Source organism: Delphinapterus leucas, chromosome 10 (genome assembly GCF_059928025.1).
Source record: "Delphinapterus leucas isolate spDelLeu-1000000601 "Yukka" chromosome 10, BTC_Dleu_Yukka2, whole genome shotgun sequence".
NCBI lineage: Eukaryota > Metazoa > Chordata > Mammalia > Artiodactyla > Monodontidae > Delphinapterus > Delphinapterus leucas.
In genome coordinates this window covers 16113003-16128299 of record NC_143138.1, presented here as the reverse complement: position 1 = coordinate 16128299, position 15297 = coordinate 16113003, and the positions used below count along the sequence as shown (strand labels likewise).

Genomic DNA, 15297 nt, shown 5'->3' with positions numbered 1-15297 from the left:
ACAGATGTGCCTTCAAATCCTTGATGTCTGCACGGTGATTCTTACCAGTGTCTGCCGGGGGCAAATAAGCAGGAGAAAAAGGGAAAAGTAGGAGGGGAAAAAAATCATAGAATACAACCATTGCTCATAGTACCCTCCCTGTTTCCAAACACAGTGGGAACAAATGGATGCCACTCCCTGAATCTATCCCCCTCTGAGACTTCATCACGATGACAGGACTATAGTCCCAAGCAATAAAGGAGGCCCAGAGAAAAGATGGTCACTGAGTTTTTCTTCCTCGCCTTGAGAAACTGGGTGTGACCATTTTCTTCAGATTAGAAAAGAATACAATAAACATGGCTAAAAGGAATTTGCGGTCAAGATGAGAAAGAAGCATCAAGTGCCTCGCTGCTCCAAATCCAGCCCAGGTGACTGATACCCCAGGGTGATGACAGAACAAACAGATGAGGCTGCTAAGTCCATCACTAATCTCTGAGAAATAAGGAAATATAGAAAGACAAAAGGCAGGTAAGTATTCCAATGTTCAAAGCTAAAGTAAATTGGGTAACATGTCCCTTTGCCATCAATCCTCAAAAGACTGTAAATAAGCCATTTTAAAGATGGTTTAAAACCACTTCCGAAAGAAATCACTAACCAGTGAGGGGAAGTCTGAAATCCTGAGGACCAAATAATGTCAGGCTAACCTCACTGCTCCCTTTCTAAGCGTTGGCAGACCTTCTGGAATACCACATGAAGGAGTCTCGCCTCTTAGAAGCTAAAGTGAGATCCAATAAGCTAACTTTCACATTATAATTGAAAAGAAAAGAAATTAAAACTCAGTGGTCATTCGATGGTAGAGCTGGAAAGGGCTTTGGATTTTTGCAAAGGTCTTCCCTTATACGATTGACATACAATGGGAAGCAGAATGGGATATGAGAGGAGTTCAAATTTGCGCTCCTGGGACTTCCCTGGAGGCGCAATGGTTAAGAATCTGCCCGCCAAATCAGGGGACTCAGGTTCGATCCCTGGTCCGGGAAGATCCCACATGCCATGGAGCAACTAAGCCCGTGTGCCACAACTACTGAGCCTGCGCTCTAGAGCCCGCGTGCTGCAACTACTGAAGCCCATGAGCCTAGAGCCCGTGCTCCACAACAAGAGAAGCCACCACAGTGAGAAGCCCACTCACCGCAAGGAAGAGTAGCCCCCGCTCGCCTCAACTCAAGAAAGCCCATGTGCAGCAACAAAGACCCAATGCAGCCAAAAAAAAAAATCTGCGCTCCTACCCTCAGTAGATACTTATCTTTAGCAAATTACTTCATCTCTTTAAGACTTAACTTTTGCATCTACAAAATAGTATAACAATGCTATCTACCTCACAGATCTCTTTTGAGGATTACATGCAAGTACCTGTAAAGCTCTTTGCCCCGTGCCTCTCATATGGCAAGCCCTCAATGTTACACTGGCTGCTGTTACTAAACTGACTGTCAGCAGCCCTGGTCTGCAGCAGAACTGCGAAATAAACTTTTGCATTAGGTCTTCCTACCTCCTTTCTCGACCATACCTAACCATCTGGTAGCCCAATAATAATTCTGTATAACCAATAAACAAGTAAGGAGAGTAGCGAAGGAAAAGGTGCTGAGCTAAACAAATAAGACCTGGAATCCAACCTGCCACTAACTAGTACCATAACTTGGCACACGCCCTCCATTCTCTATGTGCCTCGGTTTTCTTAGCTATATTATTACATGTGTCAGTTGAGTGCGGTCAAGAGTCCTTTCCTCCATTACAATTCTACAGTGCAATAAGCACAAAGCAAACTTGTAAGCTCCGTGTTATTAGTATACCTGTGCTTGATGCTCCCAGATTTTTGCTTATGTCATCATCTTGATCCCCATCAACTACCAGCTCACTACCAGAGAAGCTCTGAGCACTCCCACTTCTCCAAGGACAAATTTAAATCAATTCTCAGGGTTTTTCTTTTCCTTCCATTTATTAAACCGAAAACTTTAATCACCATTTACCATTCTCTCTCCAAAAAAATGTTTGCTCAAACTTAATAAATTAATGTTTGAGGAGAGCAAGCATTTATTATCTAAAAGAAAAACTAACAATCATTATGATATTTATTAGAGGGACCCCAAGTAGTGCTACCCCCAAGTGATCAATGGCATTGGATTAACCCACATTAACTCAAAATTAAACAAGTTGCCACCATTTGCATTTAATTACGTGTTTCTGCTCTTTCTCAGAGGTACTGAGCCTTCTATAATCATGTACAAAGCATTCATCAATAACACAGGTTTTCTCAGAAATCTGACCTAAGTGTGGGCCACAGGAGGAGCAAGTTGGGAAGAAAAGTGGAGACTGAGCAAAATGCCATCCAAGGGAAACTGCCAGTTCCCTCAAGGGATCCAGGATCAACGTGACTAAGAGCATGACTGTTTATCATTCAGCACACCCACCACAGAATCTGGGAACAAAAAAACATACCAGGTTTCATAGAGGCATGCCTCACTTTACGTAACACACATCCTAATCTAATATTGTACATAAAGTGAATTTTACAAATCTAATATTTTAAATACACTAAGGGGTGCACACTAGCCAGAAATAATGTACAAATAATGCTACAAAATATTTTACATTTATATACCCATCCATTCAGGTTTCTTTGGACATCATTAGATTTGTTCAAGGCAGCCAAAACTTTACAAGTAAAAGTAAATATCTTGACTATTATTCAATTACCATCTTATTTAAAACTTATTTTAAAAGGCACAGAGACTATTCATAATAAAAGGAGAAAAATTTTAATAAAATTGTATTACTTAAGGACTGATGTTTGTTTAGGCACTACCTCGAAAGTGATATCATCCTAAGGTCCTACAGATAATGACTTCAATGAAATTGATAGGATCAAACTGTTCAAATACAGAGGCCTATTCAATGGCCTGACACCCTTACCAATATATTTACAGTAGGTTTAACAGATGGAGAAAGGTAAAATAAGAGGTGTGATTTTCCTCTGCCTTTGCAAATCTCAGGCAATCACTGTTCTAAGAAGTAATCAACCTTTGTAAATAGCCAGGAATTTCATCTGAAAAGATTTATATAAGCTCACTGCCTCCAGTAAATCATTACACGTGCATACACTCATTCAATATTTAATAAAAAGAATCACCTTCTCTACACAACAACAACAAAAAAGACCAAATGCTGGCGAAGTTGTCAGTTAACACCAGAAATAAAGGAAGAGCCAACATAAAGAGAACAAAATTAGTGTAATTTCTTTCAAAATTATAAAGCACATCAAGTCATAGTACCCCTCTCCTGAATGATGTGCCTACCAAGATCCACACAGAGAGGATTTGACACAGCACAGCTTCTAGGATTTGAAATATGCTATCCACCATTTCCAGTATGAAAAGACAAAAACTGTCAGACAGGTTTCTGACATTGTGACATGATACCACAGCTAATTTCCAGAAAAGATTGTCAGTAAACCAAATGTGCTTAGTTTTTCATCATGACAGTCAGAGCTGCACGTGCTACATAAATAAGGAGTTAACATTTTGCTCACTATACCTTAAGCTATCCAGAAGACCAATTTTATGCAAATTTTCATCAACTGTAAATGGAGTTGGGTTAATAATCATAGGTCTAGATTCAATATGCAAATTAGATTTGAATACCTGAGACAGAGTTATCCTGAGAACGCTGCCTGTCACAGTACCTTTTTATTTGGTACACACTATAGTCTTTCATATCCACAGCATTCGAACTCTTAACAATATACAAAGCTGAATGAGCAGAATCACTATGCAAATTTTACCAAAAACTCCTTTGAGAAACACAAATAAAAAATACAGGTGGTAATATTTGTATAAAGCACACAGTGTTTGCATGACTGAGTAAGTTTGCATAGGATGGGTCAAACAGAAACAGTTCCAGAAAGGGTAGGTCCTCTCCAGGAACTTTCTATTCTGAAGACGAAGCAAACACGTACACTCAACCTGAAATAACAGGGGAGCAGAGGGTGACACACACGATTGAATGAACTGATTTCCAAGTATAGCAACACTGTGACTTTGTTCTTTCCAAGTTATCACCTAACATTTATTATCTATTACCTTATATGTCTGGATTTCTACCTTTTTTAATGTGACAAAGACATGTATTTGTTTGCATTTTTGAAACTATGGAAGGATACACAGAAACTAATCAATGTTTTCACCTGGAGAGGATATGAGACCAGAGCAAATAAGGAATTCAGATAGGAACATACCTTTGCCTGTGAATCTTTTTATGTCTTAGGTATTTTAAACTAAGTAAAGATATAAATCATACCAGAGATTAAATTAAGAAAAATGTAAATAAAATGATATGACAACACCCCGCAGTAGCAGAAAATACCTTTTTATTAACTGCAGAAGTCAAAGGTGGAATTTTAGCATTCCAACAGACTGCAATTGAATTTAGGTAGACTTAAAAGCATTAAAGATACTTTACAATTATAGTTTTATCATCTAAAAAACTCAGTAAGTTCTTTTGTTATATACAAAAGCCCCAGAGAATAAAAGCAGAAATGCCATTGTTTAAGTGTATGAAAAATAAATGTCCCCTTTCATCTTCCTGAGGCAGAAATCTTATAGCATGTAGTAAATATGTTTTAATTACCTTTATTCTCAGTGCTAAAAACTAATTAATTATTAAGAGTTAATAAAATGAGCTGTTTGAAATGTTTAATTTGATTCTAGTTTCATATGTATGTTTTAATGAACATAGCAGACATTTCTCAGTGGGCCACCATTTATGAATTTAAAACATGTGTCTATGCTTGTGACAGGAGGTCAAGTCATTAATGACTTGCTTCAGCAAGATGTGTCAGACACACAAAACGTGCCATCCTTAATGTAGAAGTTCAAACGTAATCTCTCTTCAAAAATGGCTGTAACCTATTTTTCAGTCATCACTGTACAGCCCTCAAAATCAATATTAAGCTCAGTAAGCTGAGGTTCCAGTTTAGAAACAATTTTGCCTTCTAGGGAAAAGAAAATCAGTATGTGACATTAGCAAAAGCAAATTCTGCTACAAAACTAGCCCACACCACAGCCTTCCCTAGGTTCCAGATTATTCCAATGCTTTTTGTAGCTGTAACCGTTACAAATGTAAGAATTTAAGGAAATGCAACTTCATCTTTCTAACAGTACCTCTGAAACTCATTTAATCCTTTAATGCCTTTACAGTTTTATGTGGCCCCTATGCTGACACTAAAATAAAAGGACTGTGATTCATACTGCAGGCACCACAGTGTCTGCACCATAACTCCAGCGGTCATAACCACCTCACAACAGATATTACTGGACAGAGAGGAGGAACAGTAGATGGGAGATAAAGGAGGGGGGAAATGTTGGCCCAGCACTCACATCCTCACACTCCCTGGTGAAAGTGTAACGATCCCCACCATGTTTCTCTCACAGCCGGCAATTAAGCAACATTTATTTCAATTCTGTCTAAACCCCTGAATCCCAAAAGCATTACTCTTTCTGGAAACTCTCTAGATATCCATTTAGCGGTGAAACATTACAACAGATTCAGGAAAAAGGAAAACAGATATCAGGCAGGGTTTTCAAGAGAAAAAAATATTAATACTACAACTACCAGTAATAAAGTTATGGCGCCCTCCTCTGCTTGTAGATCACTGTAGATCATTTAGATATGCGTCTCTATGCCTCATGATGACTTTTATTAGGTACAACATAATATAATCTTCATTTTAAAGATGAAAACTTAGACGTGAAGTAAAGTAAGCTGGGAGAGTCGCATAACTCTTCAAGGACGAAGCAAGAATTCAGGCACAGATCTATTAAGACTAATAATAAGGACAACAACAATAATAGCAGTAGCAGCTGCCTATTACTATAGTACTGTTTGCTCTCAACACACTTTTATGCACTTCTCAGTGTCCTAAATATTTTAATCTAAATTCATGTATTATTCATAACAACCATATAGAACAGGCACTATCACCCTACTTAAAGATGAGAAAACTGGGTACAGAGAGGTTAAACAACTTATTCAAGGTGACATGGTCAAAAAGTAATGAAGTGGCTCTTGGACTTAGGCAGACTGTTGCCATGACACATTCTTACCTGCTTTCCTAGACCACCCCTCGGAACGTCTAAAATAACACAACGCGATTCTACAGTCAACGAGTAACTCTGTAAAATTCTAAAACATAAGTTTGGGCTTCATTCTTAAAATTTCACTGAAATAAGAGAAAATCACCTAATAAAATAATTTTATAAGTATTTTTTGTGGTATATTCTTTTTCTGAAATTCAGTCTCACTGATGTGAACTGGGAGGCTCTCCATTTTCCTAAAGAACTGAGAGGCAAGTAGTGAATAATTTTCTAATCAAACAAGGAGTATTATAGGATCCTGGAATGTTCCATGACAATACCTGCCAAAGGAAACTTGAGAAACAATAATTATTAATTACAGAATTAAAGAAACAAAAACTCTCTTACAAAGAGAGTTTCAATTGGCTTTCAATTTCACTGGCTTTCAGTAAGGGTAGCAATTACATCCAAAATCAAATAGGAAGCAATATGAAACTAGAATGTGTGTGTGTGTGTGTGCGTGTGTGTGTGTGTGCGTGTGTGTGTAATACTAAGTATAAAGGAGTAAGCAGAAGCAAACCCATCAATGAAGTAAAAGCCCAACATAAATATGCAAGATATTATGATACATGTACTTTAACAGCTCTGATTAATGCTATTTACCCTGAACATTCAAAACATATGCATCCGAAAACAAAAGGCAAAGCAAATTTCTCAGGGCAGGAGAGTAGATATTCATGAGACAAAAAGACCACCAAAAATTTCACGTAGGGCTACCTGAGTGAAAAAATAACAAGATACCTTCTTTGTAGTGAGAGTGTTCATATTGTTCCCTGGACCAATGCTTTTGATTCATAGAAAACCACAAAAGAAAATCCCGTGTCGTAAGATTTCAGATTTTTCATTTCAAAACTTAAGTGTATAATCCTATAAAACAAAACTGGATAGTAGCTAGACTCAAGACATCTTGATTAATTGAGCTTTCTAGTCTAGACAAGGAAAACAACAGCTTGTTTTTAGGGCTATTATACCTACAACAGAAGCAGCAATAGCATGTAAAATAGACGAAAATATTTTAAAAGGAGATCTCTTCCTATCTCAAGAGACTATCTTAGTAGAGAAGTGGAGTTTGAAAATAATAAACAAAGTTCAAAGCCTAATTTTACTAATTTTGCCTCTGAACTTCTGAAAGACTGCCAAGAAGACCTAAGCAAAAGGGGAAAAAAAAGTTTTAGTGAAAAAAAATCCACCTCTGAGCGACCGAAGGGAGGAGTGCTAGAGGGAAAAACCGAAATAGAAAGAAAACTTCAAAGAGATTCCATAATCGAAGATGCCTGGCTCTTGACTGCCTCATCTCAGAGATTAAAGAAGATTTTTAAAGCTGTTCCATGGACACAGAGATCAAACATTTATAAATGTTTATAATTTTACAAGTCCTAAATTCAAAGGTGGGCTCAAAGAAATAAGAGTAACATAGGCAGCTAGGAGGAAAGATGAGTTTTCTTGGGTGAGGGAGGGATGCTGAAGGTGACTTTGAGGAATATACTCTTTGGGTTGGAGAAAAGAAAGTATTTTTCAAACACTCATTCATCACCCAGAACACCTAAATGAACCACAACATGCTAGGAAAGGGGTACTAAGACACTGCCTAAGTTTATTTATACTCGATTTTAAAAAGCATTAAATTCATCAAGTATTCACGTAGTATCTATTCTGCAGCAATCCAAGATTATCATGTAAACCTAGTTAGCACTTCTCTTTTGCAATGAAAATCTTAACAGTTCAGATTTGTAATTTTTGAAAGTTCACAGACAACTGATGAATTTTACTGTCCCAGTGAGCTTTCTACAGAACCCAATCCCATAATGAGAAAAAGAGGAGAGAGGTGGGGGAAAAAAAAATTAATAAACCCTATCAACAACAGCTTGGAGCAAATCAGCTACTAGGAGGAACGGTCACTATAGGCGCTGATGGAATCAAACAGACATTTCTCTTAACATATTTTTATATGTCAATCTCTTAATTATTAAATAATCAATATACCATTTAAAATGCTAATAGAAAAAGCTGAACTTAAGCTTTTCATTATTTTACTCTATTTCTAATCAGTGGACACCACTATATCACATACAATGAGTTCCCTGACGGAAGCAAGAACATTTTATTAATCTTCTTTGTATCAGCAGGGCTCAGCACAGTGCCCACCACACAACAGAGCTTGTGTACGCATCTGAGTTGCCTAAAGGTCAGCATTGTTGAAAACAAGGTAAAACTAAAATATTAATTAAGTCACATAATTTTAATATCTCTTCTAAAATAAGACAATTTTCTATTCATTCCTTAAGGCCTAATTCAAATTTCACTGTTCTATGAAGGTAGTCCTAGTCCTGAGGCTGAAGTCATTACTAATTCCTCTGTACCTATAAGAAGGCTTCATTCATAAGTCAACAAGAGTTTATCACCTTGACTCCAATTACCTATTCATTAACTAAGTAAGCTAATGAAGTTGGCTGAGTGCCAACAACTGTTCTAGGCTCTGGGGCTACAACTGTATTGGGACATGAGGCCCCCTGCTCTCACAGAACTTATATTCTAGTGAGGAAGACACAGATCACAAACAAATAAGTCTAACAGGTGGTGATCATTACTCAAAGGAAACAGAGAAAATGAGAGGTAGAGAGAAGGGAAGGATGTTATTTTATATAGGGGAGCCATGGAAAGACTCTCTGACAAGGTAATATTTATTTGAACAAAGCCTGAAATGTAAGATCAGAACAAGTAGATACCTGGAGGAAGAACATTCCACACAGAGGGAACAACAAGTGTGAGCACATACTTGGTATGTTCAAAGGAAAAATTAGGATGACAGTGGTAGTAGGAGATGAAATCAGAGAAATAAAAAGGGTTCAGTTCACCTAACACCTCAAAAGTCATGATAAAAACTCTGGCTTTTACTCATGTGGTTATTTATATTTAAATTCATTAAAATTAAATAAAATTTAAAGTTCAGTTCTTTGGTTGCACTAACCAGATTTCAAGTGCTGAATAGCCACATATGGCCAATGGCTGCCGTATTAGACAATGTTTTAACCATATCAGACAATGTAAAACAGAATAGTTCCGTTACTGCAGAAAGTTTTATTGGACAGCATTGTGAAATTTGAGCCGAAGAGTAAAATAACATGATATTCAAAGAAGCTCTGACTGCTGTGTGGAAAACAGATTGTGCGGGTGAAAGCAAGGAGATGAATCAGGCAACTACTATATCTAGGTAAAACACAATGACACTGATTTAGAGCAAGATGGTAGTCTAGGTGGGGGTGATCAAAATGGTAGGACTCTGGATGTCTTCAAGGTAGAGCCATCAGGATTTGCTGATAGATTCAATGTGGGGTGTGAAAACAGAAGTAGTTATCCTTGATTCCAAAATTCGGGGCCCAAGTAACTGAAAGGACATAGGTAGATTCCTTGTACTGAAATAGGAAGACTATGGAGGGGCAGATTTGTGGGGGAGATTAGGAGTTTTAAACACGTTAAATAGACACGTCTATTAAAAATCCAAGGTCAGGCTTCCCTGCTGGCGCAGTGGTTGAGAGTCCGCCTGCCTATGCGGGGGACACGGGTTCGTGCCCTGGTCCGGGAGGATCCCACGTGCCGCGGAGCGGCTGGGCCCTTGAGCCGTGGCCGCTGAGCCTGCGCGTCTGGAGCCTGTGCTCCGCAACGGAAGAGGCCACAGCGGTGAGACGCCCGCGTACCGCAAAAAAAAAAAAAAAAAAATCCAAGGTCAAATGATATAAAGCAGAGAGTTCAGGGTTCAAAGGCAAGATTAGATTCAGAAATATATATTAGGGAAGTGTCAGCATATAGAGAGTACTTAAAAGCTGAGGCGCTCTATAAAATTCCAAATTAGTACAGGTGGGAAAGTAAAACAAAGTACCTTGGAGACACTCCAACATTTAGATATCATAATAATGAGGATGAATCAACAAAGACGACTGACTGAAGGAACAGCCAGTGAAATGGGAAGAGAGAACCAGTAACCAAGACAGAGTGCTGTCCGGGAAGCCCAGTCAGTGTATTTCGAGAAGCAAAGAGTGATCAGCTATGTCAAATGCTAACAGATAAAGACTACAAGGACAAAGACGTGACAGTTGCATTTGGCCATACAGCGGTCACTGATGAACTGGACAAGAGTACTTTTAGTAAAGGGGCATGACTGGAGTAAGTTGGGGAAAGTAGGGGAAGCAGCAGGTATAAACAACTGCTTACAAGGAGTTTTTGCCACCTACAGAAAAGGAAGAAGGACATGGAATAGTTGGAGAGAAATATGGTGTCAAGGAAGGAGACTATTTTAAGATAGCATGTTTGATGATAGGAACGATCCAGTAAAAAAGGGAAAATAATTCAACGGAGGAAGGAGAAAACTGCAGGAGCAATGTCCTCAAGCAGGTGAGAGGGGGTGACTGCATAGTGATTAGAGATGGCCTCAGATGGGCTCATGGACATTCATCAAGGGCAGTGAAGGGACCAGAGCCTATAGGGAGGTGAAGCAAATTCATGCAGGTAGGTGGATTTGGTATTGGGAATGTGTGAATATTCTCTTCTGATGGTTCTAAATAGTTATGTGCCTCATTAGACTGATAGCTTTTCAAAGGAATGGGCTGTGTTTTAGTCATCGTTGTATTCCTAGCACTAGCAAGCTGGCACACATTAAATTATTCAAGAGTTCTACTGAACAAATACATTCTTGGAACTACTTAACTACCCAGGGACCTCAGCTTAAACCTTGACCTGCGCAGGACTTTCCAGTCCGTTCTGTACCGAGAACACTTAACATTACACAGAAGAAAAGGGGTCACAGCTATCACCAAACCACAGCTTACCCCCCTCCGCCCTCCCCACACGAGGCCGATGCTCCAGGATGGCGGAGGAGGACTATACGCATTTCCAGTCCGAATGTGCAGAAAGTGCCTCCTGCCTGTTGGATTAAAATCCCAATGGCGACGACCCACTTTTATTTCGACTGACCCCCACCCCGCCCAGACAGTGTTCTCTTTACTCAGAACAGACCAACAGGTTCTACTTTCTTAGAATATAATTGAGTTCCTTTGCCTTTAAGCATACTATAGAGTGCCTTCCTCACGGTGACTAAACCCAGCTCCTGTGTAGTCTTTCCCCTCCTAGCCTCCCGGACTTATAGACACTACAGACCCCTATTTACAAAAAGCCTTTAGAAATTATACAAAATTTTAAAATAAGAATGAGATTGGAAACCAACTATATAAAATGTAATAAAATTTCCTGAGCCCCTTTCTAAGAGTAAGGGTATTGAAAACAAATCTCAAATGTGAAATATAAATAGTAACATTAAAAATAAATAAATTAAAAAAAGGAAAGCAGCCAACATTACTGATGTTCATTAGAGGGGCAAAGTCATATCCCCTCTAATCTGGAATACATCTGACTTGTTTCCTATAATTGCTTTCCTAGCTTAAAGTAGTATTTTTAATAAAATAAATTTAGGCTTATTAAACCTGTTAAAACTTGACAAAGATAAAATAATATCCTCAGTCTCTCAAAAATTCTGTAAGTAGCTCAAATTGTTGAGAGGAATCATCTCTGCCACAAGCCTGCTGAAACTAATTGCAGGGGGGGAGGGGAAGCTGTGACTAACAAAAGTGCCTGATTAGATAAGATAATGCAATACATCTACTATATCTAGTGCAACAATACCATTCACTATAGCTAAGACTCTTAGCATTTCCATTATAAAAACCTGTTTTTCAATTCTGCCACCTGCCATCCATTAAAAAAATTTTTTTTTCTCCCACAGCATTCAAGTGTTGATCCTGGAAACATTCTACCACCACTCCTACTAAATGTTTTTGTCCTTTAGATTATCATGCAAATATTTTAAGAGTGCATTTTGTCTTTGCACACTGCACAGTTCTGATTTCAAATATCAAAGCTGTAATGTGCAAGCGAGGATCACAGGAACATTCATTCCAGAAATACATCAATATGTACTGGAGGTCAAGTTGGTAGAATCTTAGGCGATAGAACATTACTCTAACACCCGAAACAAGAGTTACAGATATTTATGGTCCTGAAGACATCAACAGTGACAAATGTTCTTCATCTGACAAAATGGGGGGAAAATCTAACAAAGTAATATGAAACAGAAAAATGTACAAATAAAATATCAGGTAAAAAGAACCAAATTCATGGCAAGGAAAAGCAAGTATGCAATGGTGAAAGTTCAGTAAGAAAAAAGTGGGCTAAAATACAACCTAGCCACTCTCTCCAACAGGTGTTAGCTTTCTTCTAAAAAATGCCCAAATGTAAGGCACAGTTTATTTTTCCCAAAACAATTATCCCTCAGAAAGGAGAAAACGGTTTTATACTTCTAATAAAGTCCCTACCAAGTATTTCTTTTTACCAGGAGCTCTTATTCTCTCCACCCCCTTATTCCGAGATACAGTATCACTTGGAGAAGACATTACCCTGAGCAACAGGATCCCTGGAAGCCTAGGGAAGTCACCTGAATCGGTCAAAAGAGCTGCAATGGATTTAAGCCTTACTTAACTCCTGGGGATATAACCTGACACTGGCAAGTATTGGATTTCACTGTAAACAAGTCTTTCAAAGACAAATTTTTTACAAAGCATTATAATAAGTGGTTACACTTTAGAGATCAACATATATGCTTCTCCAGGAGGAAAGAAAAAACCAACTGTTCTTTAATTATGAAAACAGGCACCAGGGAGAAAATTTCCAGGGTCCTCATCATAGAGTCAAAATATGTTGGATTTCAAACAAGTCGAATGGAAGTGAAGTCTTGAAAACTGTGTCAGACGACTCAAAAAGTGATTTAGGGAGGGGTTAAAACACCCTTATGTTCAAGATGCCCTCGAAGTGTTTAAATAAAATTGCTTCATGAAAAGCCAGGGGAGAAAAGCAACGTTTAAAAACTACTTCATATAATGCAATTTTAAATATGTATGTATAACTTAATATAAGGATGACAATTTCATCTTCATTCCTACAGTTTATATATTCCAGTTAGTCAAAACACTTTATTTAATCTAGTCACTCGGAAAACTGGGGCATCACCTTATGTTGGAATCATACGTATTTGCCACCTGCGATAACTGAAAAAATAAAGACAAGGACCAAATCTTTTCATTTTTAAAATCATTTCCCTCAGCACACAGCACTGTATCTCATAGATATGTTGAACAGTTAAGTAACACGTTAAAATTTACTTCACATGTATGAAAAGGTCTATATAAAATGTCTTGTGAAAGAAACAATCAGAGTATTTTATCGGTTAGATTACATGAAGTACTTCCTTCCCCCGTAATAATTATAAATTTGCAGTATGTCTATTTTTGAAAATACATTTATACATCTGTATGCACATGTTTTTTAAAAAGGACTGGGGATGTGGTGCTGGGCTTTCCAAACCCAGGGTGTGCAAGACAGCTCTGTTGTATTTTCCCAAAAAGATTTAGTATTACATTTTTGAAAACCATGATTAACATGAAGTTAATATATATGTAAAGCGTTCAGAATAATTCCTAGCACACAGCAAAAGCTAAGTACATTTTAGATATTACCATGAATTGCTAAACCAAAACTGGGGTGTTAAAGGTTGTTTACTGACTTGTACTTTACTGCAAAAGGCAAAACCTGCAATTTCACGATATTCAGTATAAATCATACGTAAGTAAAATAAAACCCAAACTGGAGATTGTACTTCAATGACTGCTGCAGGCACTTCGTACTGGCTGTAAATCTGCTCAAATCTGAAGGTGCTACAGCAGCTGCCATTACTGACTGTCACACTACATGGGTCACTTTAATACCCACATTTTGTGAGGAACAGCATTAAAAATGAGGATTAATGAAACTTGTGATAAACTAAGAATTTAATATCGTGTATAGAATTTTTCTTCAAATTTTTACAAACACTCTAACCCAGGGTAAGAATCCTAGCTCCACCCTTAGGACTTACGTGACTTTGGTCCAGTCTTTTAACCTCTCAGTGCCTCAGCAGCCTCATGTGCAAAACAGGAATTAAAAAGAAAAAATTCACACTTTGCCCATTTGTGAGAATACATGTAAAGCAGTTAGGACAGTGTCTGGCACATAGCAGGTATTATGTAAGTGCGAGCAAAACAAAACCTACACATGAAAACTCAAAGCTGGACCTGATAAAACTCTGAACAGAAAGAACGGCATCATATTATTATGAGCATCTTTGAAAAGTCTTAACATGACCACTTTTCATATATACAAAGGCTATTTCGTTGCAGTCATGAAAGGGGAATCTAAACTGCGCTACTGCACTGCTTTCTTTCCTACCTCATGCCACTTTTCCATCTCCCTTTTATGCTTTTCCTCTTGGTTCATATTTTAGCTCGTCAATACCTGCCATTAACAGTGCTTGGTCCTGTGGAAAACAATTAGAATTTTACAACACAAGACAGTCCTTCACCAAATAGGTCTGCCACAGAGAACTAAACAAACACATAACCACAGAATGCAACTGAATAAGATAACGCATGCAAAGCACTTAGCATAAGGGCTGGCACTCCATAGATGTGAGTTGTCATTAATTCTATTAACAATACTCGTTAAAAAGCATTACTCAATCTCTCAGCCTTAAGGTAAAAATAAATTTTTATTTGGTTTTTAGTGCACACATTTTGTTGTCAGAAGCAAATGGAATTTATATATGCAACAATATGAATTTCAGAAACATTATTTTGAGTAAAAGAAGCCAGACACAAAAGGGTACATACCACATGATTTTGTTTGTATGTCTCCCAAGAACAAGCAGATAGTATCAGAAACTGCCTGCTACAAAGGGGAAGAAAAAGGGAGGACTGATTGGAAAGAGGCACAGCAAAAGCTCCTGGGGTGATGGAAATGTTCTCCATCTTCTTTGGGTGGTGGAACATGGATGTACAAAATGGGAAACATTTTTTAAACTGAACGCTTAAGACCTGTACATTTTATTGGATATAAACTATACCTGAATTTTTAATTTAAAAAGCAAATACCTCCTTGTAATTGAGAGTAGGGATGGTATAAACATAGGTGATTTCGAGGAGGAAAGATTAGAATAATTGAGAAATTTGCAGTCAAAAACTTACGAGTTACGGCCCAGGGAGGACAAATACATGTATTT

At 37.9% G+C, this 15297-nt stretch overlaps 1 protein-coding gene and 1 pseudogene across 1 annotated transcript in view; both read right to left on the bottom strand.

Annotated features, from left to right (window-relative positions):
• The window catches only part of CDKAL1 (CDKAL1 threonylcarbamoyladenosine tRNA methylthiotransferase), a 648803-nt gene that overhangs the window by 598271 nt on the left and 35235 nt on the right, over nucleotides 1-15297 (bottom strand). The gene's annotated exons all lie outside the window — the stretch shown is intronic.
• Nucleotides 1-15297, bottom strand: part of LOC149748144 (prothymosin alpha-like) — a 74057-nt pseudogene that overhangs the window by 38029 nt on the left and 20731 nt on the right.